General features: G+C 36.7%; 4 pseudogenes across 3 annotated transcripts; all 4 read right to left on the reverse strand.

The window, feature by feature from the left end:
- Positions 1-666: 666 nt before the first annotated feature.
- LOC125216278 (uncharacterized) lies at positions 667-4,392 on the reverse strand (annotated as a pseudogene). The gene is made up of 2 exons (XR_016136688.1): positions 2,594-4,392; positions 667-1,836 (listed from the first exon to the last, which is right to left on the reverse strand). The product of XR_016136688.1 is annotated as an uncharacterized LOC125216278 (transcript).
- A 5,851-nt stretch (positions 4,393-10,243) lies between these two features.
- Positions 10,244-12,204, reverse strand: LOC125210013 (uncharacterized; annotated as a pseudogene). Its single transcript, XR_016136340.1, has 2 exons — positions 11,429-12,204; positions 10,244-11,338 (listed from the first exon to the last, which is right to left on the reverse strand). The product of XR_016136340.1 is annotated as an uncharacterized LOC125210013 (transcript).
- A 3,743-nt stretch (positions 12,205-15,947) lies between these two features.
- LOC125210014 (uncharacterized) lies at positions 15,948-18,768 on the reverse strand (annotated as a pseudogene).
- A 1,775-nt stretch (positions 18,769-20,543) lies between these two features.
- LOC125216536 (uncharacterized) lies at positions 20,544-24,847 on the reverse strand (annotated as a pseudogene). The gene is made up of 2 exons (XR_016136274.1): positions 24,104-24,847; positions 20,544-21,680 (listed from the first exon to the last, which is right to left on the reverse strand). The product of XR_016136274.1 is annotated as an uncharacterized LOC125216536 (transcript).
- Positions 24,848-25,375: the final 528 nt, after the last annotated feature.

Consider the following 25,375-nt stretch of genomic DNA (forward strand, 5'->3'; position numbering starts at 1 on the left):
AATTATTTTGTGATACTCGATGATATTCTTTTCTTAATGCAAAAACTCGAGTTCACTATGGTATGCATGACATAACTATTAAAACGTTATCAGCTTAAGACAACTGAGTATTTTATAGTACTCAGCCCTGCACGTGTTTTCCTTATGTGCAGGGTTGAGCGGCGAAGAGCTTGGTGTGGTGTTGAGTCGAACCTTAATTATTGTTGGATTTATTTTGAACTCTGAGGAGCGTCGTGTCTTCATACATGACGTCACTCTTAATCTTGAATGCTTCCGCTGAATTACGGCTGTTTCTTTCTCAATCATATTTCTAAACCCCTTTTCACTCTTGGATTATTAATTATGATAATTGTTGCCTTTGGATTATTCAAATGTTAAGCGTTTACTTTGATTTCTCCCTCATTTTTTAATATTAATTATTTTGGTCAAACTCTCTATCGAAATCCTAGAAAATTCTCTTTAAAGTCTCATTGGTCGCGACCTCCCGCATTTATTAACCTTAAAAAGAGCGGTCGTGACAATAATAGTATCAAGATATAATCTAAGATTGAGTTGTGAGATTATTATAATCATTGGAGTTAGCTATGACTAATTATCCCATGATTATCCATCAAGGATTAAGTTATCAGATTCAATCTTATGAACCAACTACAATAGATATTTAATCTCAAGATATAACCTTACGAACTGAACTAACACCTCTGCATATTTACACATGGATACAATTTTATTGGCTACAACTATTTATTATTCTTCATCATTTCCAAGGATAGCCTCGTGCTCTCAGACACGTTATGAAATAGTTGGAAGGAATCCTCATAACAACAAAGATGAATGCTAAAATAACATTTGAAGCACTCGAACGCCACCATATTATTACGGTAGCCTTCCCCACAATGCCCACACCGTCGGCCGCGGACCATGTGTCCGCGGACGAGGGTGAGTGGGCATTCATGACTCGCCACACGCACCTCCATAAACTCGTACTTGATCAAAGATAGGTGATCTAAGCAGGGCACGCAGTCCACGTGGAACGCCTGCTCGCAATCTGCGCAACCGTAGTACCACTGCGTGCTGTCAAGGCCCTCCTCACAAGCATCGCAGATCTGCGGCTGCACGTGAGGAGGTGGGGCCGTGATGAGCTCCAGGGGATGTGGGTCGTACACGTGCCGGACGGTGGCCGGAAGACGTGCACAGCTGGCGTGTAGGCCGAAATTGCGGCATGTCGTGCAGTAGTAGGATTTGTCGCTGAGGAATCTGTTGCAGCAGCGGCACACTCCCACATATTCTAATGGGCCTACGAACAAGGAGTGCGTCTTGGCGTGGGCAGCGTGCGTGATTGAGTCCGGCATAAGACGTCTCTGTTGTACGTGGGGAAAGAGTAGGTGAATCCGTTGGTGAGGCGATTGCAGCATGAGGTTTGTGAGATGTCATGGCAAGAATTGTCCCGGCTATTTAGGTCGATGAGCACACTCGTGGGATAGTGTCGCCCCCTTTCTAGGTAATGTGCCCCCTCACGCGGGAGTCGCGCGCAACAATCATGGAGAAAGAGTTTCGGACATAGGGAGCAGGTGTAGAATGGAGGTGAGATGAATTGTACGCACACATTGCACTTAGGGAGCCGGTGAACGTCGTCGTCGTCATCAATCTCCTCGTCATCTTTGTAGACGGGATAGTCGTGGTGCAATGTTAGTGGATGTTGGTGCTGCACTACGTAATCACTTAGGGAGGAGGTGCATTTTGCTATGTGTCGAATAATACTTATGTATTCGTCACGAACCGGAAGATGAACTAACTCTGGTACTCGATTTTCTTGCAGAGCTTCTCGAAGTAGAACTGCAGTATAATTAAGGATGCGTTTGGATTAAGCAACATACTCTCCTAGTCTTATTCAAGATAACTACTTTCTTGAATGTCGCAAGATTTTGCTGAAGTTATTAATAAAGTAAGAGAAATTTTTTATTAAATATATATTACTCTTTCGGTCCCCATTAAATGTCTCATATTTGGCCAGTGCAACTTTTAAAAAATTGTTTGACTTTGTGAAAGAAAGTGAATTGAAAAAGTTACTGGAATATGAGGTTCACTTACTAAAGTAGTAAAAGTAAAATGAGACATTTATTGATAACCATCCAAATAAGTAAATATGAGACGTATGGGGGTGTGATCCGTTGCTAACTTTTTCTTAAGTTGCTAACTTACTAACTCATCAATGCAACGTATTAAAAATGTCAACACGATGAAACTGAAATGTCAACATAAACTTAAGTTGATATTTTAATACATTATGTTGACATTGATATTTAAATGTCAACAAAGTTTATTAAAATGCCAACACAAATTGTGTTGACATTTTAGTGTGCTCGTGTTAACATTTTAGTGTGATCATGTTGACATTTTTAATACACTATGTTGATGAGTTTGCAAGTTAGCAATCTAAGAAAAGTTAGTATTTTAACGCACCCCTGAGACGTATAATAGGGAGTAATAATGAGAGAGAAGTTTTATTCCATAAATGGAAAGTAATTGGAACAGGTAAAAAATTGTGTATTTGTTGAACGAAATAATTCAATGAAATCAAGTAATTTCATACCTGATTCGAAACTCGGGTCATCTGAGACAGCGCACATGATATGGACACGGTAATAACACACAGTGCACGAATAAAACCCCCAACTCGAGACCCAGCCTCGACAAATTGCACACTCACCACTCGAATATATGTCCCCGTAACGGAGAAGAAGTGGGTTGCGGTGGAGCTCGTGCTAGATTGCATTTGGCAACGCAGCGCAGTGCGGATGCAACCAGAAATCACATGCACTGCATGCGTAAACTAAAGGCATCGTCGGCTGGGCCCACAACAGACCTGGCCGATGCTCGGTCTCACATGCACTGCAGGAAAAGCCTCTGGAGCAGCGGTTGACCGTCAGCCTGTGGTCGTGGCTCCGGTGCAGGATCTTGACCGGCCCAGCTCACGTCACGTCAAGCTGGAAACCACACTCTGCGCCGCGACAACGGTACATCACATCCCCACAAACGGCGACGCATTTGGAGCATTTGCTTTCGTCGAGATTAGGCTGCTTCCGGAGGGGTTCCAAGGAAGGGTGCAAATCGCTGCCATCTAAATCAATGGGCAGAATACTGCACTGGTCGTGCACATAATCGCTTCCCGACTCTGTTTCTTTGAACGGAGTCGAGAAGATCGGTAGACTGCAGGCGCTGCATTGCCTCGAATTCCCCTCGTCGGGATCGAGATTGTTTTCTTCCTTGTGCTTGCTGTGAAATTTGTAATATTTTTTGGCACGACTTTGATGTTGAATACTCATTTTGCTACACGAGTGGATGTATTAACTCGTTAATAATTGGTCTATTTATATGAAAAGAATGAAACTCTTAGCAAGAAAAGAATCATTTACTACTACTCTCTCCATCCCAAGATAAGTGACCTACTTCTTTTGGGCACGAGATTTAAGGAATGGTATTTAAATAAGTTAAAGTGGAGAGAGTAAAGTATGGGAGAGGGAAAAGTAGAGGAGAAAAGAGAGAATAAAGTATGTGGAGAATAAAGTAAGAGATATGACTTTTTGCTAAAAATGGAAATAGGTCACTTATAGTGGGACACCCCAAAAAGGAATACAAGTCACTTATCTTGGGACGGAGGGAGTATTTTTTACTATAAGCCTAATCAGCATTTACAAGTTAAGAATGATACTCCCTCCGTCCCACATAATTTTACACACTTTGACCCAACAGGAGTTTTAAGAAATGTAATGGAAAGTGAGTTGAAATAGTTGGTGGGATGTGGGTCCTACTTTTAAAGTATTAGTTTTATAATAAAATGTGAGTAGGAATGAGTTAGTGGAATATGGGGTCCACTACCAAAAAATAGTAAAAGTGAAATGGGTAAAATTATGTGGGACGATCCAAAATGGAATACTGGGTAAAATTATGTGGGACGGAGGGAGTATGCTTTTTTACGTGCAAGAATATAGTCTAAAATAATTACTTCCTCATATTCACAAGTTTGGAATCATACGCCAAGCAAGATATATACTACAAAAGAGGAACAAACATAGATAATCACGAACATGATGAAGTAAAACAAAGAAATTGTTATAGCTATGTATAGATCTATGCCAAGCCAGATATTTCACTATATTTTACTCCACAATAAAATAAACAAAGGAATTTTGGGAACGCAGCGCAGTGAGCATGCAGCCGGAAATCGCATGCTCTGCACATGCATCGCCCGGCCGATTGCGAGCACAACATAGCCTCGAATTCCCTTACGTCGTCGTGATCAATATTGTTTTCTTCCTTGTGCTTACTATGGAATCTATATGATTTTTCAGTAAGTGGATCTAATGAACAGGGGCATTTTGTTACACGCATGGATGTATTAGATTCATTAAAAAATGGTGTATTTATAGTATAGTGTCACGACAGGAAAAGAATGAAACTCTAAACAAGAAAAGAATCATTAAAATTTTTTTACTTTATGCATTACCTTGCTGTATCTATAAGATAAGAATGATAAGACTCTTTTGGCGCAAGAATATATCAAAGATTCACTTCTTTACAATGAGTCGCACGTTTGGAATTATGTAAATGCTTAATTTGTTCCCACCCGTTGGGATGTTGCACTGAGAGAGTTACATTATCGCTCTATCAATACGCCCTTGCACTTTAAACCTAATCTAGTTAGTACTCCTTTCGTCCCGCTTTAGCAGTCCCATTGATTATTCTGCCCTCTTTTTAAAGTGGAGAAATGGTAAATTAAGAGATACAATAATTTAGATAAGACTCTTCTCTATATTATTCTCTTTAACTATTTTTTATCATTTCTCATCTTTAACTATTTTTTATCATTTCTACGAAAAGAGAGCAGAAAGGTCAATGGGACTGCTAATTTTCCATGTGTCCTTCGATTTTAGGACAATGTATTTCCTCACATAAAATAAGTTGTAATACTAGGATTTTAAATATGTAATTATCATGTTTTTCAATAAAATATATGAATTTTAGTATTCAAATAATATTTAATCTGAACGTAAATTAAATTAGTTGGAAAATAATAAAAATAAAATAAATTTATAGGACCCATAAATAGTGAAGGGAAGAGATGGATAAAAGATGGAGAGTTGCAGATGCTTTCTTTTAATTAAGAGATGAAGTAAAAAGTAATGTCAAATAATGAAGGGAAAGATGGATAAAAAACCGCGGGTGAATGAGCTCACCTCCTATGCAAATAGTCATTTAAAAAAAAAATTATTCATCCTATACAAATAGTCATTTTTAAATAAATTTATTCATACAAATAGTCAATTTTTAAATAAAATTTATTCATCCATTAAAAATTAGTCAACCAAACTCTATTTATTTTAATTTCGGCGATGGCTATCTAGTCCAAGACAGAGCTGTCTGGGTGTGCAGTGATTGTTTAAGTTTTGATTGGTTCAACTATTATGTATTTTTAATTATTTTGGATTTTTTTTTTCAGTAGTCACAAACTTTCAACATATTGTAAATTTAAGTTTGGATATGAAACACATGAGAATATAATTTAAAATTTAAACAAGTTTTGACCTATAACTATACATTCAATGGTTTATCAATGAAATTTCAACTGAAAATTTATTAGTTGTACACAATCTTGGCAGATCAAATATCCAATTTGTTACATTGGATGATGGGGTTTAATGGTGGGCTCAATCTCCTTATTATTGCATAAATACTTGTACACGCACTAAATGGACAATTTCTAGTCCTTATATATTATTCTTGAGTGGGATGCTAACTTTTTCTTATATTATTAACTAGTTAACTTAAGAAAGTTAGCATCGGATCACACCTCTTATTCGCTATCTATCGTACTTCATCCGTCCGCTATTAAGAATCTCGGTTCACTGTTACCATAAATAGTAAGTTGACCCATTTTCCATTAACTCATAAAAATGAGTTTTATATTCTACTATTGTTTTCCACTCACTTTTCTTTGTATTTCTTAAAATCGGTTATTAAACTCAAATAGGACTCCTAATGGACGGATGGAGTATAGTATATATTGTAGGATAGATAGCGAATCGAGTTGTTGATTCACGGGGTAGTGGAATTGATGGCCCAGTAGCTAACAATAACATCAACGTGATTAGGCCCACTAAAACGTTGCCTTGAGTTTTGGGCCTAAGCCCACCTGAAAAGTCCAATAAAATGCGATCATACAAGTGTTACCTAACGCCAATAAAATCATATTTTAAATTATGAAAACGTAATATACACTAAATTATTTTTGTGCCAAAATATTTATTCAAATAAAATAAACTCTAAGGCCATGTTTGGTTGGTGGAAAAGTAAAGTTGGCAAGGAAAATGATTCCTTGGAAAATAAATCCTGGGAATATGATTCCTAGTAACTTTACTTTTCTGTAATTTATATATAATTTAAACACCAAACTAAAAATACACTCATTATTTTTTATTTATAAAAAAGAATAATAATATAAAATTTTAATAAATTATTAATTACAAATAATAATAATTATATTATTATATTTTTATTACTTCGGATAGTTTAAATATGGATTATTCATCATAATATATAAAATATAATTATAATTATAATTGTAGTTACATGAAGTATTATACTCATTTATTATAATAATAAATATAATAATTATTATATTATAATTATAATATTTATAGATATTATAATTGAAAAAAATTTATAAATTAAAATTGCACTATGACTTTGTTGATTAATTATTAATTTATAAAATATAATTATTATTATTTATTACACGTTATATTGTATAATTATATTTTAACTATTTAATAAATTATTAACTACTATCATGAATTATTATAAAATATAGTTATAATTATGATAATTTTAATTATAATTATTTATTATAGTGAAATTAAGGAGTATGATTTATAATTTTAAATTATTTTTAAAACATTATAATTACTAATAATAATAATTAAAAAAAACTATACTATATTGCATTAAATATGTAAGAATCCTAAAACTAGGAAAAAGAATACCTAAGAAAAGCTAGGATTCATAATCCTGGAAAGTTGTACTAACTTTCCTTGTTCTCGGATTCTGATTACTTTCCCAGTTTGATTAAAAATCCAAACAAACACAGAAATTTAAAATTTAAGGAATCAGATTACTTTCCCAGCCAGAATCCTGCCAACCAAACATGGCCTAACAGTCTATAGATATTTTTTTGAATAAGCATATATTCAAAAAATATTTACCATGAATGCATTTTATATTAACTAGGGCTGGGGAAAAATACCGAAATACCGAAATACCGGCCTTATCGTACCGAAAAAATACCGAAAATACCGAATTTTCGGTATACCGTGACTTTTGGTACGGTATGATACTTTACCGAAATATTTCGGTAAGGTAACGGTATGAATTTTCAAATACCGCGGTATACCGTTGCATACCGAAATTCGGTATATACCGTAAATTAAGGTATATACCGTAAACTATGGTATATACCACAAAAATATAGACGCAATTATATATAAAATATATTTTGTATATTTTTAAATTATAAAATCATCGTAAAATATAAATATAATTATGAATAAATTATATTAAATTTATTTTGAAAATTATAAAATATAAATAATATTCTAAATACTCTAATTTTCTATTTCAATTGATGTTGATAGTCAGGTATACCGCAAAAGTAAGGTATACCGAACTTCGGTATGGTATACTGAAAATGAGGTACGGTATCGGTATGGAAATTCGTCATACCGAAAATAAGGTATACCGAAGTTCGGTATACCGAAAACTTTGATAAGGTAAAGGTATGACTTTTTCGCATACCGTATTTACGGTAAGGTATACGGTATGGTGGTTTCGGTAAGGTATACCGTACCTACCCACCCCTAATATTAACAGACTAAAAAGCAAAGAGTGTGCATACTCTTGTCATCTTATGGGATGGATGGAGTATTTAATAATGGCAAAACACATTCTTAGGTCCTTATACTTTAGTCAAAATGTTAATTAGGTCCTTGTACATTTTTTTCATTTTAATAGGTCCTTATACTTTTCACAATATTTTTATCAGGTCCTCGTACAATTTTTTGTTTTAGTAGGTCCTTATACTTATATCATAAAATCATTAGGTCCTTGTACAATCTTTTATTTTAGGGACTTTTTTACATTTATCTTGGATAATAATCTAAATTTAATTAAACTTAATGAACTTTTTAATATTCCATTATTTAACTTAGCATAGTCTATAAAGATAATATCATCTTGTTATCCAATAATCTCAATAAGTTGTAGAGAATAATAAAAAGATTAACCGGGATGATTGAAGGTTAAAATCAGAGTTTTTTTTTAGAATAACTATCCGAATTTTCAATTGATTATTTATATTTATATTGAAAGATATGTTTCCCTGAATATTTATAATCATAAGATAAGTTAAATAATAAAATTAAAAGGTTCATTAAATTTAATTAAATATAAATTATTATCTAAGATAAAAGTAAAAGAATATCTTGAAATAAAAAATTGTATAAGGACCTAATAAAATTTATAATCAAAGTATAATGACCTACTAAAACGAAAAAATTATACGAGGATGTGATAAAATTTATGAGAAATGTATAAAGACCTACTAAAATGAAAAAATTGTACAAGGACATAATAAACATTTTGATTAAAGTATAAGGACCTACGAATATGTTTTGCCTTTAATAATTAAGGAATTTTGTTATGTGGCCATGTTAGGCATTGAGAAAGAGTGAAAATTACAAGCCAATATTTCAGTGTCTCAGATTCACTTAACCTGACCAGCTTCAGCTATTTCCAAAATCACATGCATTAATCATTGTGATGTATGCAATGATAATATGATACTCTTATAAATTATTTAGTCAAAATACATTTAGAGGTCATTGTTATTAATACATGTTTTATTAGTTATTTACACACAAAAAAAATTTCATCATGTCCTTTCTTATTAATATATTTATTTTTTCATCAGGTCATTTTTACAAATTTTTGGTTCATTAGATTTTTATATTAATGCACTTTTATTTAAGAGGTTTTATAGTTTTTTTTTTTTAATTTGTTTGAATCTTAATTTATCAATCTTCAGAATTTAAATAAATTATTTTGTTACTTAAATTCGTTTTTTTTTTCTCCTATTCATTTAAAAATTAATTCAATTGCAATATCCATTTATGGAATTTCGGAAAAATGAAAAATTTATTAATACTGCATGTTACCAACTTATAATTTTCTTTCATTTTTCTAATAATTTTTGAATTGATATTATAACTGAATTAATTTTAAAATAAATATAAAAAAATTAGCATAAAAACATTAATTAAATTCTAAAATCAGTCACACAAATGTCCAATCAAATAGCCTCTTAAATCAATCTGAATCAATATAAGGATCTAATGTAAAAAATAAATTTTCTAATCAAATAAAATGTATTAACACACGGCATGCTTCGAGCTCGTTGGAGGAGCGGAGGAGCACGTGCGCGGTGCGTCGCGGCGTGCGTGATGGAGGTCGGCATCAGGGCGCACAAGACGTCCGTGTAGGTTTCGTTATGCGAATAGATGGATCCGTTTGTGACGCGATGACAGCAGTTGGTTTCATAGATTTCTTTCGAAAACCGTAGTAGGTCGATGAGTTTCAAAATGAATATTTTATATAATTAAGAAATTATTACTATTGGATGATATTATGTGGATGTATGACATTGCTATAAAATATTACTGATAAGATGATGGAAGATTGTTGAACTCAATATATATAATACAATCTTATAATGTATAGCTCCACAAATTGATAAAATAAAGAAAAGTTGAAATTATAAGATAAATCACTATAATTTTAATATTTCACTAAAATATTTAAATGTCATAATTATTTTCGTAGTGCGTTGAATAATACTAATATGATAATAGGGATGGTCCGATGATAGCAACTCGTGACACCCAACATGTGACATATCCTTTAATAGTTTAATTGTATCGGATAGTGCATCAAATGATAGCATACTAGAGGTAATTTGATTATGGAAGGTCGTCCCACTCGGCGCCCACCTATGACACATTCTTCAATTGTATTATTAATTATATATTCAAAATATATACTAATGCAAATGATAGAAATTGACAAATAGTATATCCCAACTTTGTATATACAATTTTTGATAATGTATCACTGCCCATATATCAAATGGTATTATATCTTGTCTCAATGTATTTTTTTTGGTGGAAACATGGCTCATTCATTATAATTTCCTAGATGGTTAGATTGACCAAAGATATCCTTGACTACAAACTAGTGATTATCTTTCCGCCATAGCCATATATACTAAAGGCACAAGTAGCATGGATACTAAAATTGCATTCGAAGCACGCCAACGCAAGACTATCACGATGCCTTATGTACCCTTTCCCACGCCTCTCACACCGACGGCCACAGACCAAATGCATGCGGACCAGAGTGAGAAGGCATTTATGAAATCTCCCACGCATCTCTGCAACCTCGTACTTGACCAAAGATAGCTTATCCAAGCACGGCACACATTCCACGTGGAACTCCTGCTCGCACTCCACGCACCCGTAGTACCACTGCGTCTCGTCAAGGCCCTCCTCGCAGTAGATCTTGGGGCCGTGACGAGCTTCAGAGGATGCGGGTCGCACACGTGGCGGACGGTGGCGGGGAGCCGCGCGCACGTGCCGTGTATGCTGAAATGCGGCACGTCCCGCATTTGTAGGAGATGCGCCTGCTCAGGGATCCACCGCAGCAGCGGCATGCTTCCAGCTCGTTGGAGGAGCGGAGAAGCACGTGCGTCGTGCCGGCAATACATGCATCAGGGCGCACAAGACATCCATGCTGGTTTCGTAACGGCAATACATGGATCCGTTTGTGTTGCGATGGCAGCACGTGGTTTCTTCGATTTTTCTCAAAGACTTTTGTAGGTCGATGAGTTGGAGGGCAATGCCGATGGGGTTTTGACTCAGCACGGACGGGAGAAGCGCGCAGCTGTCGTGGAGGAAGAGTTTCGGGCACTGAGAGCACGTGTAGAATGGAGGTGAGATAAATTGGATGCACGCGTTGCAGGTTGGGGGGCTATTAACTTCGTCGTCATCGGCCTCTTTGCAGATGGGATACTCATGGTGCAGGTTTAGTGGCTGTTCGTGCTCCAGTATGCCATCACTTGTGGTGGGTGTATTTTTGGTTATGTGTCGGACAATACTTGTGTATTCATCGGGAACTGGAAAATGAACGATGTGTGGAAATCGACCGTCTCAAAAAGCTTCTCGAAGCAGAACTGCCGCATAAATATAGTAAAAATGAAATGAGATATTTATTAGCGGACTGGACTGACAAAAGAAAATCTTAAATCTAAGCATCAATTCACCTGATTTGAAGCTCTGCCTTTCAGTGACGGCACACATGATGTGGACATAGTACTCACACATAGTGCACGAATAAACCCCCCAACTCGAGACCTTCTTTCCACAAATCGCACACTGACACGTGGTGACGTGGACACCTGCGTCCGTAATTCAGAAGAAGTGGGTGGTTGTGGCACTGGTGCTCTATTACATTTGGCAGTGCAGCGCAGTGTGGATGCAACCAGAAACCACATGTGCCGCACACGTGGACCAAAGGCGTAGCCGGGGCCCACGACAGCCCCAGACTATGCCCGGTCCCACACGCACAGCAGGCAAAGGAAGCATCCGCTGCTGAGCAGCGGATGACCATCAGCCTGTGGTCGTGGCTCCAGTGCAGGATCTTGACCGTTAAAGCGCACTTCACGTCGAGCTGGAAACCGCACCCCGGGCCGCGACAACAGTACAACACATCCCCGCAAGCAGCGTCGCAGTTGGAGCAGCTGCCTTTTCGGAGATTAGGCAGCTTCTGGAGGGGTTCCAAGGAAGGGTGCGAATCGCTGCCATCTAAATCCATTGGCAGATTACTGCACTGGTTGTGCAGGTAACCACTTCCCGACTCCGTTGCTTGAGAACGAGTCGCGAAGATCGGCAAATTGCAAGCGCTGCATAGCCTCGAATTCCTGTCGTCAGGATCGATCTTGTTTTCTTCCTTGTGAAATATAGATTTTGCAGTAGACAGATCAATTTCTTTTGGATGAAGATTTCTCAAGATAATGGGTTCGAAATTAAACAGTTCCATTTTTCTAAATGTGTGGATGTATTAATTTATTAATACATGGTCTACTTATATAGTGTCACAACATGAAAGGAATGAACACTAAACTTAATTTTGACTTTATTAAAGAATTACAATCACACGTTTCCAATTACTTTATGCATCACCTTGTTGGTAGTACTCCCTCCGTCCCACAAGAAAATGGACTTTCTAATTTTGAAACTTTTTTCTCTGTAATGAGGTGAGATTCATTCTCCATCAACAATACTTTATTTACTTTTTCTCTCTACCTCTCTCTAAATTTACTAATTTTGCATTAAAACTCATGCTGAACCCAAAGTGCATATTCTTTGGGGACGGAAGGAGTATAAGATAAGAATGATATGCTTCTTTTTTGTGCAAGAATATTAAAAGAATTACTTCCTCACACGTTTGGAATTACTAGTCGAACAAGATAATATAAAAAGGAAGAAGGATACTTGAGAACCATAATTCAAAGAACATTTATGATGATAAATTATAAGGAAAAAAAAAGAATAAATATACTTAACTACAAAAAAACTCGCGATTTAGTGACGGATATACTCCGTCACTAATCAGCAAAATTTAGGCAATTAATAGATTTAGTGACAGATTAAGTACTAACAGCTCCATCAATAATAAACTTGTTAGTAAAAAATAATTAGTGACGGATTTCTGTCACTAAAGTTACAGTGACGGAAAATCATAGGCGGCAGCCATGGTAAATTCGGATTATTGACGGACTATTCTGTCACGAATTAGTGACTGACATTTTTCAATCGCTTATATGTCACTAATCCCTGAAATTTCCGCTAGTCACTAATTTCTGTCACTAATCTGCGATTGTTGTTTTTTTTTTTAGTTTCGTACCAACATAATATAATGAAATAAATATAGAAATTATTTACCTAATTCAAATTAATAATTTTTTCTCATTCTATTTCCTTATATTTTATCTTCTATAGCACCGACATAAATGTGTGTGTGACTTTTTTTTCTTTATGACCATCATTGATCCTAATACATCCATTTTCCTGTCTATAAAAAATAGTCTCATTTGTGGATAAAATAAATTTTAATGAAAAAAGTCGAGTAAAAGCTAAAGAAAAAAATGAGTAAAATAAGAGAGAGAGAAAATGAGTAAAGTATGAGAAACGAGAGAAATGGTAGTAAAGTATGAGAGATAAATTTTTCATTTTTAAAAATGTGACTATTTTTCATGGACAGGGGGAGTATTAAAAAATAAAAAAATATTAATTAATGCAAAATTAAATTTTGATGACCTTGTTCATAAAATAGGCCCATGTTCTATATGTGAGTTTCATCTTTCACCCATTAAAGTCTAATGATTCATGCTAATTTTGTAAATCCTAATGTCACCCGCTAGTGTACGGGGTATGTAGCATGTGACAAGCTAAGTTATCAATCCACAAGAACTAAAATGTTAGAATGAATACTATGATACAATGTCAAATGATGTACTCCCTCTGTCCCATAGTAGATGTCACATTTGGGAGATGACACGAGATTTTAGGGGATGTTATTTTATGTGTTAAGTGGTGACAGAAAATATAATTTTATAATTGATGTGAGAGGAAACTTTTTCTAAAAGAGGAAATGTGACATCTTTTGTAGGACAAACTAAAAAGGAAAGTGTGACATCATTATGGCACGGAGGGAATACTATTTAGACTAATGATGAGGTTTTGGTTTTTCTTAACTAAAACAAGGGATAAGGTAGCAAACAGAGATAAACAAGAACAAACAACCAAAAAAGCAATAAGGGAAGGTTTTTCAAACAATCTATGAAAGGTATGGATATGGATCCGTTAGCATGGATCACGGGTATCATCTGGGATTCATGTTCATCTATTGGGTAGACCCCCTATCTACATATCTAACATGTTGATTGACCTCTAGTATTAGAGTCTCCTCCCAACACTTCGAGACCGACTCCCTAATTTTGCTGACCCAAGCCCTCTCTAGCAAATGCATCTCTCGATCACATACAAAGCACATAGTTGTTGATTGTCTAACCATTCTTGATTGTCTAACCATTCTAATGCATGTGCACACACCAATCAGATTACAATAGCAGACTACTTGATCTATTGTGTGCATTATCAAAACCTACACAATAATAGTACAATAACAATTTTAAAAAAAAAACATCTTATCAGTTTCAGCCAAAAACAACTTTAAGGTAATTTCTAGAGTAGTTTCATGACTGCACAATCAGATATATATAGATTATGATGTTATGTGCAGTCCAGGGGCGGAGCCAGCATGTATGGAGCAAGGTCAAATGCCCCCCCGCCCCCCCCCCCTGTACTTTTACATAAAAATTCTCAATTATATTAACAAAATACTCTAGATGCACCTCTCAAATGCATAAAATTTTTCTACATAATATATTTTTGCCCCTCCTCAAGTGAAATCCTAGCTCCACCTACGCAAAATTTATGTAATGGAATACTACTGTATAAACAACTCGTCAACCACTGTTTCTTGAACTGAACATTAAAAAAGGTACATGACTCCTATGTTATACTTATAATAATATGCATTTTAGTACTCTCTCCGTCCCATAAGTTTTGTTACACTTTGATCGGACACGGATTTTAAGAAATGTAATGGAAAGTGAGTTAAAAAAGTTAGTGGAATGTGAGTCCTACTTTTATATATTCATTTTATAATAAAATATGAGTGAGAATGAGTTAGTGGAATATATGGTTCACTACAAAAAATGGTTAAAAGTAAAATGCGACAATTTTTTTGAAACGGACGGAAATAGAAAAATATCATGACATGGGACATATGGAGTAGATCGTGGGTAGTATAATAGGACAAATTGTGTATAGCATGATTACGAGTCATGAGTAGCAAATCATGCATGAATCGTACTATGTATTATGATTGATTGAGTGACGATGAATAATGTGAGTTATACCGTGAAAAGAATCTCATTCCAATTATATTTGAAATTTAATTAGTTAATGTGTGTGGCCCTTTCTACCTCGATCGAGTAGATCGAGTAGTAGTACGTGGAGTGAACTACAAAATTAATACCTAAAAAATGAGGTTTTCACCTTTTTAGTACCCAATTTTTCAAAAATCACATTTTCATTTAAAAACCACAAAAAATCTCAAAATCAGTCCTACTTTTTTACAATATAGTTGTACTTTATTTATGGATTATCACTATGAAAGAGCAGGGTCACGTGTTATTTATTTAACTATTATTAGTACTACCATCATATTTTGATGTAACTAATAATGGTTGTCCTTTTACTTGATGTATCTTTGAATCTGAATTTGAATGGGACCATTATTATTAGAAATACTACTATTCTGCAATATTTTTTTTTCAATTTCGTCAATTAATTAAGGTAGGTGTCTGACTTAGTGTTTGGCCTTTTCTAGTTAGAATAGCACTAGTCTTTTTAACCAAAACAATAATAGTAATTTTTAAACTCGTGGATATATTTGATGTTCTTAAATTTGATAAACTATCACCACGAATACCTGAAAAATGATAAATATCAAAACAGATCTTTATTTTTCATTTTACTTCTGAGCCCAAGAAAAAGCAAAAAAGATTTGGTTCAAAAAATTCATTTTGCTACATACGTGAATGTATGATGGTCTATTTAGAAAAGAATGAAATTCATTTTTATTGGATGCAACAATTTCATAGATATTTTGTTAGTATAATTTTATTAGAAATGGGCCACTCACCCCTTAAAAGGCCTCATAAGAGATAGGATCATCACCAAGCCGATGTGGGACAAGATATTAGAATTTTAACACGCCCCCTCACGTGTGGGCCAGAATGACACATCGGACTTCCATCACGTGGGTAGGCAATGGGACAAGATATTAGAATTTTAACACGCCCCCTCACGTATGGGCCAGAATGACACATCGGACTTCCATCACGTGGGTAGGCAAGAGAAGAAATAAAGAGATAAATCCATCATCGGCTTGGGCCCGCTCTGATACCATATTAGAAATGGACCACTCACCCCTTAAAAGACCTCATAAGAGGGAGGGTTATCCATCCTTATATAGAAGAGATAGGATCATCACCAAGCCGATGTGGGACAAGATATTAAAATTTTAACAAATTTCAACCTGGCAGACACGCTAACGAGTTTATAGTAGTCATCGCAACATCTAACATGGATGCTGAAATCACATTTGAAGCACTCGAGCGCCAGAATATCACGACCTTCCTCATAGCCTTTCCTACAACAGCCACACCTACGGCCGCGGACCGAGGGTGAGTGGGCATTTATGATACGCCTCATGCACCTCTGCAATCTCGTACTTGATGAAAGATAGTTGATCTAAGCAGTCCACGTGGAACGCCTGCTCGCAATCCGCGCAGCCATAGTACCACTGCGTGCAGTCAAGGCCCTGCTCACATGCATCGCAGAAGGTCTCCGTCTGCGACTGCATGTGAGGAGGTGGGGCCGTGACGAGCTCCAGGGGGTGCAGGTCGGACACGTGGTGGACGGTGGCGGGAAGGCATGCACACGTGGCGTGTATGCTGAAATTGCGGCATGTGGTGCAGTTGTAGGATATGTCCCTTAGAAATCCGTTGCAGCAGCGGCACGTCGCTACCTCATATTCTAATGGGTGTACGTACGAGCGGAGCACGTGCGTCTTGGCGTGGGAAGTGTGCGTGATCGCGTCAGGCATGAAGCTGCAGATGATGTCCCTGTTCATTTCGCGGTGGGAGTAGGTGAATCCGTTGGTAAGGCGATTGCAGCACAGGGTTTTTGAGATGCCATGGGAAGACTCGTCTCGGCTATTTAGGCCGATGAGCTTACCTGTGGAACGGTTGAGCCACCCTATTTCCAGGGAACCCTTGAGCGGGCGGAGCGCTCTCTTGCGCGGGAGACGCACGCAACAATCATTGAGAAGGAGTTTCGGGCATCGGGAGCAGGTGTAGAATGGAGGTGAGATGAATTGAATGCACCCATTGCACTTAGGGAGCCGGTGAACGTCGCCGTCGTTGTTGATCTCCTCGTCATCGTTGTAGACGGGATAGTCGTGGTGCAAGGTTAGTGGATGTTGGTGTTGCACTATGTCATCACTTGGGGAGGTGGTGCATTTTGCTATGTGTCGTAGAATACTTGTGTATTCGTCAGGTACCGGAAAATGAACCAATTTTGGAACTCGATTTTCTTGCATAGCTTCTCGGAGCAGAACTGTGGTACAGTTATAGGACGCATTTGGATGTCAAATACCCGTATATTACTCCCTGGTCCCCATTAAATGTCCCATGTTTGACCGGTGAGGTTATAAAAATAATTTGACTTTGTGAAAGACAATGAGTAGAAAAAGGTAGTGAAATGTGAACCATGCTTTATATACTACTCCCTCCGTTCCATAGTAATGGAGGAGTTTCTTTTAGGCACGGAGATAAAGAAAAATTGTGGTAGGTGAGTTAGGAGAATAAAGTGGAAAATGAAAAAGGTAGAGAGATGAAAAAAGAAAAAAATAAGAGAGGGTAATTAACTTTTACTAAAAAGAGAAATGACTCTATTAATATGGAACGTACCAAAATGACAAAATGACTCTATTACTATGGAACGAGGGAGTACTTATTAGTTTTTTTTATAATTGTAAACAAAATGAGTTAGTGGAATATATAGAGTACTTAATAAAGTAATAAAAGTGAAAAGAAATATTTATTGAGGACCGTCCAAAAAAAAATATGAGACACTTAATAGGGACCAGAGGGAGTAATAATGAGAGGTTTTATTCCATAAATGGAAAATAACTGGAACAAGTAAAAGAAAGGTGGATATCTGGAATGAGATTATTTAATGTAATCAAGTAACTGCTTACCTGGTTTGAAACTATGGTCATCTAAGACGGCGCAGATGATATGGAGATCGTAATCACACACATTACACGAATAAAACCCCCAACTCAAGACCATGTCTTGACTCATCTCACACTGACACCACGACGATCTGGCCCCTGTAATCGAGAAGGAGCGGATGGCGGTGGCGCTTGTGCTGGATTGCATTTGGCACCGCAGCGCAGTGCGGATGCATCCAGAAATCACGTGCACTGCATCCGTAGACCAAAGGCGTTGGCTGGGCCCACAACAGACCCGGCCGATGCTCGGTCTCACATGCACTGCAGAAAAGGCCTCTGGAGCAGCGGTTGACAGTCAGCCTGTGGTCGTGGCTCCGGTGCAGGATCTTCACCGGCCCAGTGCACGTCACGGCAAGCTGGAAATCGCACTCTGCGTCGCGACAACGGTACATCACATCCCCACATTTGCTCTCGTCGAGATTAGGCTGCTTCTGGAGGGGATCCAAGGAAGGGTGTAAATCGATAGGCAGATTGCTGCACTGGTCGTGCAGATAACCGCTTCCCGACTCCTTTGCTTTGAACGGAGTCGTGAAGATCGGTAGTTTGCAGGCACTGCATAGCCTCGAATTCCCCTCGTCGGGATCGAGATCGTTTTCTATCTTGTGCTTGCTGTGAAATAAGTAAGCATTTTTAGCACGTTCATTTGATTTTCTCATTCTTTTATAGCGAATTATTTTGCTACGCGAGTGGATGCATTAACTCATTAATATTTGGTATATTTATGTAGTGTTACGACATGGAAAGAATGAAACTCTAAACACGAAAAGAATTATTTATTTTTTACTTTAAGCATAACCTCGATATGCTTCTTTTTTTGCAAGGATATCGCCTAAAATAATCACAAGTTTGGAATTACATGCCGAGCAAGATATACCAAAAAAGGAATAAATATAGATAATCACGAACATAAATGAAATAAACATAGGAATTGTTGTATACAATGAAATTAATAAACATAGGGGCATTCACTGCATATGTAGACCAAACGCATCGACTGGTAGACTGCAAGCACAACATAGCCTCGAATTGGACACGCGCGTCACATGCTGGGAGCTGGTGAGCGTCGTCGTCTTTGTCGTCGCCATCATCATCGTTGTAGACGGGATAGTCATAGTGTAGGGTCGGTGGATGTTCGTGTTGCATTTCGTCATCACTTGTGATGGGGGTGCTCTTTGCTATGTGCCGTACAATACTGGTGTACGTATTCGTCAGTAACCGGAAAATGTTGCAGAACTGTACACATAACGAAGCGTATGGATTAAGAGATAAAATATGATTAACAAAATAATTCAACTAAAAAAAAAAGTCTCTTCATCGACTATTAAATTTTCTTACTTTACTCTCTCATACTTTATTCTTTCTACTTTATTCACTTTTTATTTTATTCTCTCTACCTTTTTTCTCTTTCTTACTTATTTATTTATTTATTTAACACACCCAACATTCATTTCTTAAACTCCGTGCCGAAAAGTTCTGCCTCAACTACGAGGGAACGGAGGGAGTAATAAAAAGCGAGTAGAAAAAGGTTATTGAAGTCAGAAGTGTGGGAAGAGTTAGTGCAATGTCAATGTGAGCTTCATTACCGAAAGTAGTAAAAAAAGTAAGTGAGACACTTAATCGTGAACAGAGGGAGTATCTGCACGAATGAACCCCCCAACTCGAGACCTTGCGTGAGAAGTGTCCACAAATCGCACACCGCCACGAAGAAGGTGTGGGCCCGTAATTCAGATCTGTTGTTGGTCGAGAACGACATTTATGTAAATGTCGTAGGAAGCTGAAGTAATACCATTAATTCTTTGATAAATGGTCCATTTATATAGTGTGACGCCATGAAAAGAATAAAACTCTAAACAAGTAAAGAATCATTTGTTTTTTTTACTGTTACGTACTAATCAGGCTAGCATTTTTAGGTGCAATAGTAGAAGATTAATTGACTGTGTAAATTACTTGAAGATCAAGATATAATTTAAAGGAAGAAGGGTAATTTAATGTTAGAATTTTACATAAAGGCATACAAAAACTATGTTTTAATGCTTAGAAAACATCTTATGGACAAAATTAATAATTACATATAGTTCAAACATTAAGTTGGGAGCAAATATCCTAGAAAACATCTTAGTCCATTATTAAAAAAAACATTATTGCATCATAATTTGGATTCAGTTTTTTGGTCACAAAGGATGAATACAATTTTATTGGCTACAACAATTTATTACTACATCGTTTGTAAGGATAACTTCGTGCTCTAGAATTATCATATGATAATCAACAATTTAAAATAGTACAGTGGCATTCGGTTGTCTGACTAATTATCATATGATAATCAATATCTAGAATTGAATTGTGACGTTATTTTAGTTGGAGGAGGCGGCTATGACTAATTATCATATGATTATTCATCTAGAATTAAGTTGTGAGATTCAATCTCATGAATCAAACACAACAGATATTTAATCGCAAGATATAATCTTAACCGAACATCCCTTAAATATATTTACAGATTGATACAATCATTTATAAGGATAACTTCGTGCTCTCAGACACGTCATTGAATAGTTGAGAGAAATCCTCAGAACATTTGACATGAATGCTAAAATAACATTTGAAGCACTCGAACGCCACCATATTATTACGGTAGCCTTCCCCACAATGCCCACACCGTCGGCCGCGGACCATGTGTCCGCGGACGAGGGTGAGTGGGCATTCATGACTCGCCACACACACCTCCGTCATCTCAAACTTGATCAAAGATAGGTGATCTAAGCAGGGCACGCAGTCCACGTGGAACGCCTGCTCGCACTCCGCGCAACTGTAGTACCACTGCGTGTCGTCAAGCCCCTGCTCACAGGCGTCGCAGATGGCCTGCGACTGCCTGTGAGGAGGTGGGGCTGTGACGAGCTCCAGGGGATGCGGGTCGTACACGTGGCGGACGGTGGCGGGAAGGCGTGCACACGTGGCGTGTATGCTGAAATTGCGGCATGTTGTACAAGTGTAGGAGAATCCGATGAGGAATTTGTTGCAGCAGCGACACGCCTCTTTCATGTATATCGTTGGCACGTCCGTGGTGCGGAGCACGTGCGTGTTGGAGTGGGCGGCGTGCGTGATCAAGTCCGGCGATGTGAAGCACAATATGTCCGCTTTGGATCCGTGGGAACCGTAGCCGTAGCCATTGGTGAGGCGACTGCAGCAGTTGGTTTCTGAGATGACAAGGGAAGGCTTAGTTTGGTCCAGCGTGTATGTGGGATAGAAATCTGGCTCGCGCAGGAAATACGTGCAACAGTCGTGGACGAAGAGTCTCGGGCACTGGGAGCACGTGTAGAATGGCGGTGAGATGAACTGGACGCACACGTTGCATTTTGGGAGACAGTGGACATCGTCGTCGTCGTCATCATCATCATTGTCGTCGTAAACGGGATAGTTGTTGTGCAAAGTTAGTGGATGATGGTGCCGCCTTCCTACATCAGTACTTGTGGTTGAGATCCAATTTGTTGATGTGTGTCGTAAAAAACTTGTGTATTCGTTAGGAACCGGAAGATTAGCCAACATAGGAACTCGATTATTTTGGAAAGCTTCTCGAAGCATAACTACACAGATAAAAGAGGCATTTGAGTTAAGCAATATACTCCCTTCGTCTCGTTAAAGATGAATGAATGTCACACAAAAGATATTGAGTGAAGTTGTTTAATGTAATAAAGTAAAATGGAAAAATATAATTAAATACTTCTTCCATAATAGATATCACGCTTAGGAAAGTAGTTTGCTACAGAAAGAGAAAATATATTTTTATACTATATTAATGTAAGAAAGAACCTTTTTTCCCTAAATACGAAATGTGACAACGGTTGTAACTCAAACTAAAATGATAGTGTGATATCTAGATATCTATTGTGGGTTAGGGGGGAGTACTATATACTCCCTCCGCCCTATAATAAGTTTCACACTTTCCTTTTTAATTTAGTCCCACAAAAGATGCCACATTTTATTTTTTGGAAAAAGTTATCTCACATTAAATATATTATTTTCCCTCTCCATTTAACACACAAAACAACATATCCTAAACTCAATGGCAGAGCCAGGAATTTAATAATGAGGTGCCCAAATTTCTGAGTGATAATTGTTCAATTTTTTTGATGTCAATATTGTTCAGAGCGATGAGTCATATAGCCACATAGCAAAAGGAGAGATCATTCAGAGGAACAAATAAATAGTGAAAAAACTTAAAACATGGACAATAGAAACTATAAACACATGTGCAGATAAATTCAATATGAATTTATTTATTTTCTTAAATTGTAAAGATAATAAATATTAGTGCGTGAAATTCAATATGAAATTTATTTTCATAAAATTACTAGTTGCTAGAAAATCAACATAATCTATAAATGAAAATTAAAAATACTATATTATAGATTAAAATTTTAAAATGAAAGAAAAGATATTACTATATCTTATTTTACATGTGTGTGAGGTTAAAAGAATAATTTTTTATACTACTTACATATACGTATAATTTTAAATTTTGAAATGAAAGAAATAAAAATTATAAATTTATAGAGTAGTATATAACATATTAGGGTATTAAATATTAACTATTAAACATAAAAGTGGAGTATTGAAAAAAAAAGCAACAAATCTGCGCCTAGAGAGGGTCAAACTCTAGATCTGATAGGCGGTAGACAAACAAAGGAATGAACTGAGCTATAATTATACTTGAATATTGTTGTATATATATATTACTCCCTCCATTCCAAGATAAGTGAGCACAAATTTTTCGGCACGGGATTTAAGGAAATGAGGTTAGTAAAGTGGAAAGTGAATAAAGTAAGAGAGTTAATAATATAAGAGTGAGAATACCAAAAAAATAAATGGCTCACTTATCTTGGAACGCCCCAAAAAAGAATGTTAGTCGCTTATCTTGGGACGGAGGGAGTATATAGATGTAAACCGTAAAAGGCTGAGGGGCCAAGGGCCCTCCTGCCTCAGCGTAGCTCCGCCGCTACCTAAATTCACGTGTCATTCTTCAAGTGTGTTATCTTTAATGGGACCGAGTGAGTACTTCATTCAGTCTTTGATAAAGTTAGTTGAATGTGAATCCTACTTTTATGTACTCCCTCACCAAGTGAGGCATTACTTCACACACAAGTTTAAAAAATTGAAGTTCTGTTTAGTTAAGTGGAGAGTATAAATTAGTATAATAGTTGAGAGAATAATGCTAAAAAAGTAAAAGAAAGAGATTGTCAAACAAGGAAATGACTTGGGACACCCAAAAAGAAATAGGAGTACTCCCTCTGTCCCCCAATAATTGTTCACTTTGGTTCTGGCACGGGTTTAAGAAATGTAAAGAAAAGTGAGTTGGAAAAGTTACTGAAATATAAGTCTCACTTTTATATATTAGTTTTTTAATAAAATGTAAGAGGAATGAGTTAGTGTAATGTGAGACCTACTTACCATTTATGGTAAAAATGAAAGTGTAGTGAGGGACAGACGAATATGACAAAAGTGGATAATTTATAGGGAACAGGGAGTATGAGTCATTTAACAAGGGACATAAGGAGTACTCCCTCCGTCCCAAAAAGATTGTCCCATTTTCTTTTTCACATTTGTTTTGCAAAAATAATAATGAATAGTTAAAGTAGAGAGAGTAAAGTAAAAGAGAGAATAACGAAGAGAATAGTCTTACATACATTATTCTTTCTCTTATTTTACTCTCTTTTAACTTGACCTATTTATTATTATTTTTGCAAAACGGGTGAAAAAAATGAATTGGGACAATTTTTCTGGGACGGAGGGAGTATTACTTTTATAATAGTGTCAATTTATTAAAAATAATAAAAGTGTTATTTGACATTTATTGGAAACCGCTAGGAATAATGAGTGAGAGAGAAGTTTTATTCCAAATTAAATATGAAAAGAGATTATCTTAATATGGGCAATTAAAAAAATGTGGATATTTTAAATGATACGAGTGAAAATATAACTCAATCTAATCAAGTAAGTAATTGGTAACCTGATTCAAAGCTCTGGTCGTTTGTGACTGCGCACATGATATGGACATAGTGCTGACACATATTGCACGAATATACCCCCCAACTCGAGACCACATCTCTACAAACCGCACACCTAACCGTGGACAATCTGGACCCGTAATTCAGAAGAAGTGGGTGCTTGTGGCTCTGGTGCTGTATTGCATTTGGCAGTGCAGCGCAGTGCGGATGCAGCCAGAAATCACATGCACTGCATACATAGGCCAAAGTCATCGGCCGGGCCCACAACAGACCCGGCCGATGCTCAGTCCCACACGCACCACAGGGAAAGCCTGCAGAGCAGCGGATCACTGCCATCCTGTGGTCATGGCTCCGGTGCAAGATCTTGACCGTCCAAGCGCACGTCACGTCGAGCTGGAAATCGCACACCGCGTCGCGACAACGGTACACCACATCCCCGCAAACGGCGTCGCATTTGGAGCATTTGCTTTCGTGGAGATTATTGCGCCGCTTCTCGAGGGGCTCAGGGAAGGGTGCAGATCACTGCCGTCTAAATCGATAGGCAGATCACTGCATTGGTCGTGCAGATAACCGCTTCCCGACTCCGTTGCTTTGCACAGAGTCGAGAAGATCGGTATATTGCAGGCGCTGCATAGCCTCGAATTCCCGTCGTCGGGATCGAGGTTGTTTTCTTCCTTGTGCTTACTGTGAAATTTATATGATTTTTCAAGAATTGGATCTAATTTTCTTATACGTATGGCTCGCATTTTGCTATGTACTATAGGAGTAATTCATTATTAAATCATCTCTTTATTTATAGTGCGATGAAATGAAAAGAATGAAACTAAATAAGAAAAGAATCATTTATTTTTTACTTTAAACATAACCTTGCTACTATTATATGCTTCTTTTTGTGCAAGAATATAAAAAGGAAGAAGATACTCCATATAAAAAGAATTACCTCCTCACACGTTTGGAATTACAGTCGAACAATATAAATCAAGGAAGAAGGATAATACTTTAGAACTATAACCATTCATGAAGATAAAATATAAGGAAAAAAGAATGAACTTTTTTTATTTGAGTTTCGTACAAACATAATGAAATAAATACAGAAATTATTCACCAAATTCAAATTGATAAATTTTTCTCATTCTATTTCCTTATATTTTATCTTCGATACACCGACATAAATATTGTATGCTTTTTTCCAGTGATATTGGTCCCTAAAATCATGAACTTTGCTCAAAATTAAATTTGATATTTGCCACGAACTTTGAAATTGGTCTATAATA

Source organism: Salvia hispanica, chromosome 3 (assembly GCF_029641045.1).
Source record: "Salvia hispanica isolate PSC_SH4W2 chromosome 3, Shi_PSC_v1, whole genome shotgun sequence".
NCBI classification, from domain to species: domain Eukaryota; kingdom Viridiplantae; phylum Streptophyta; class Magnoliopsida; order Lamiales; family Lamiaceae; genus Salvia; species Salvia hispanica.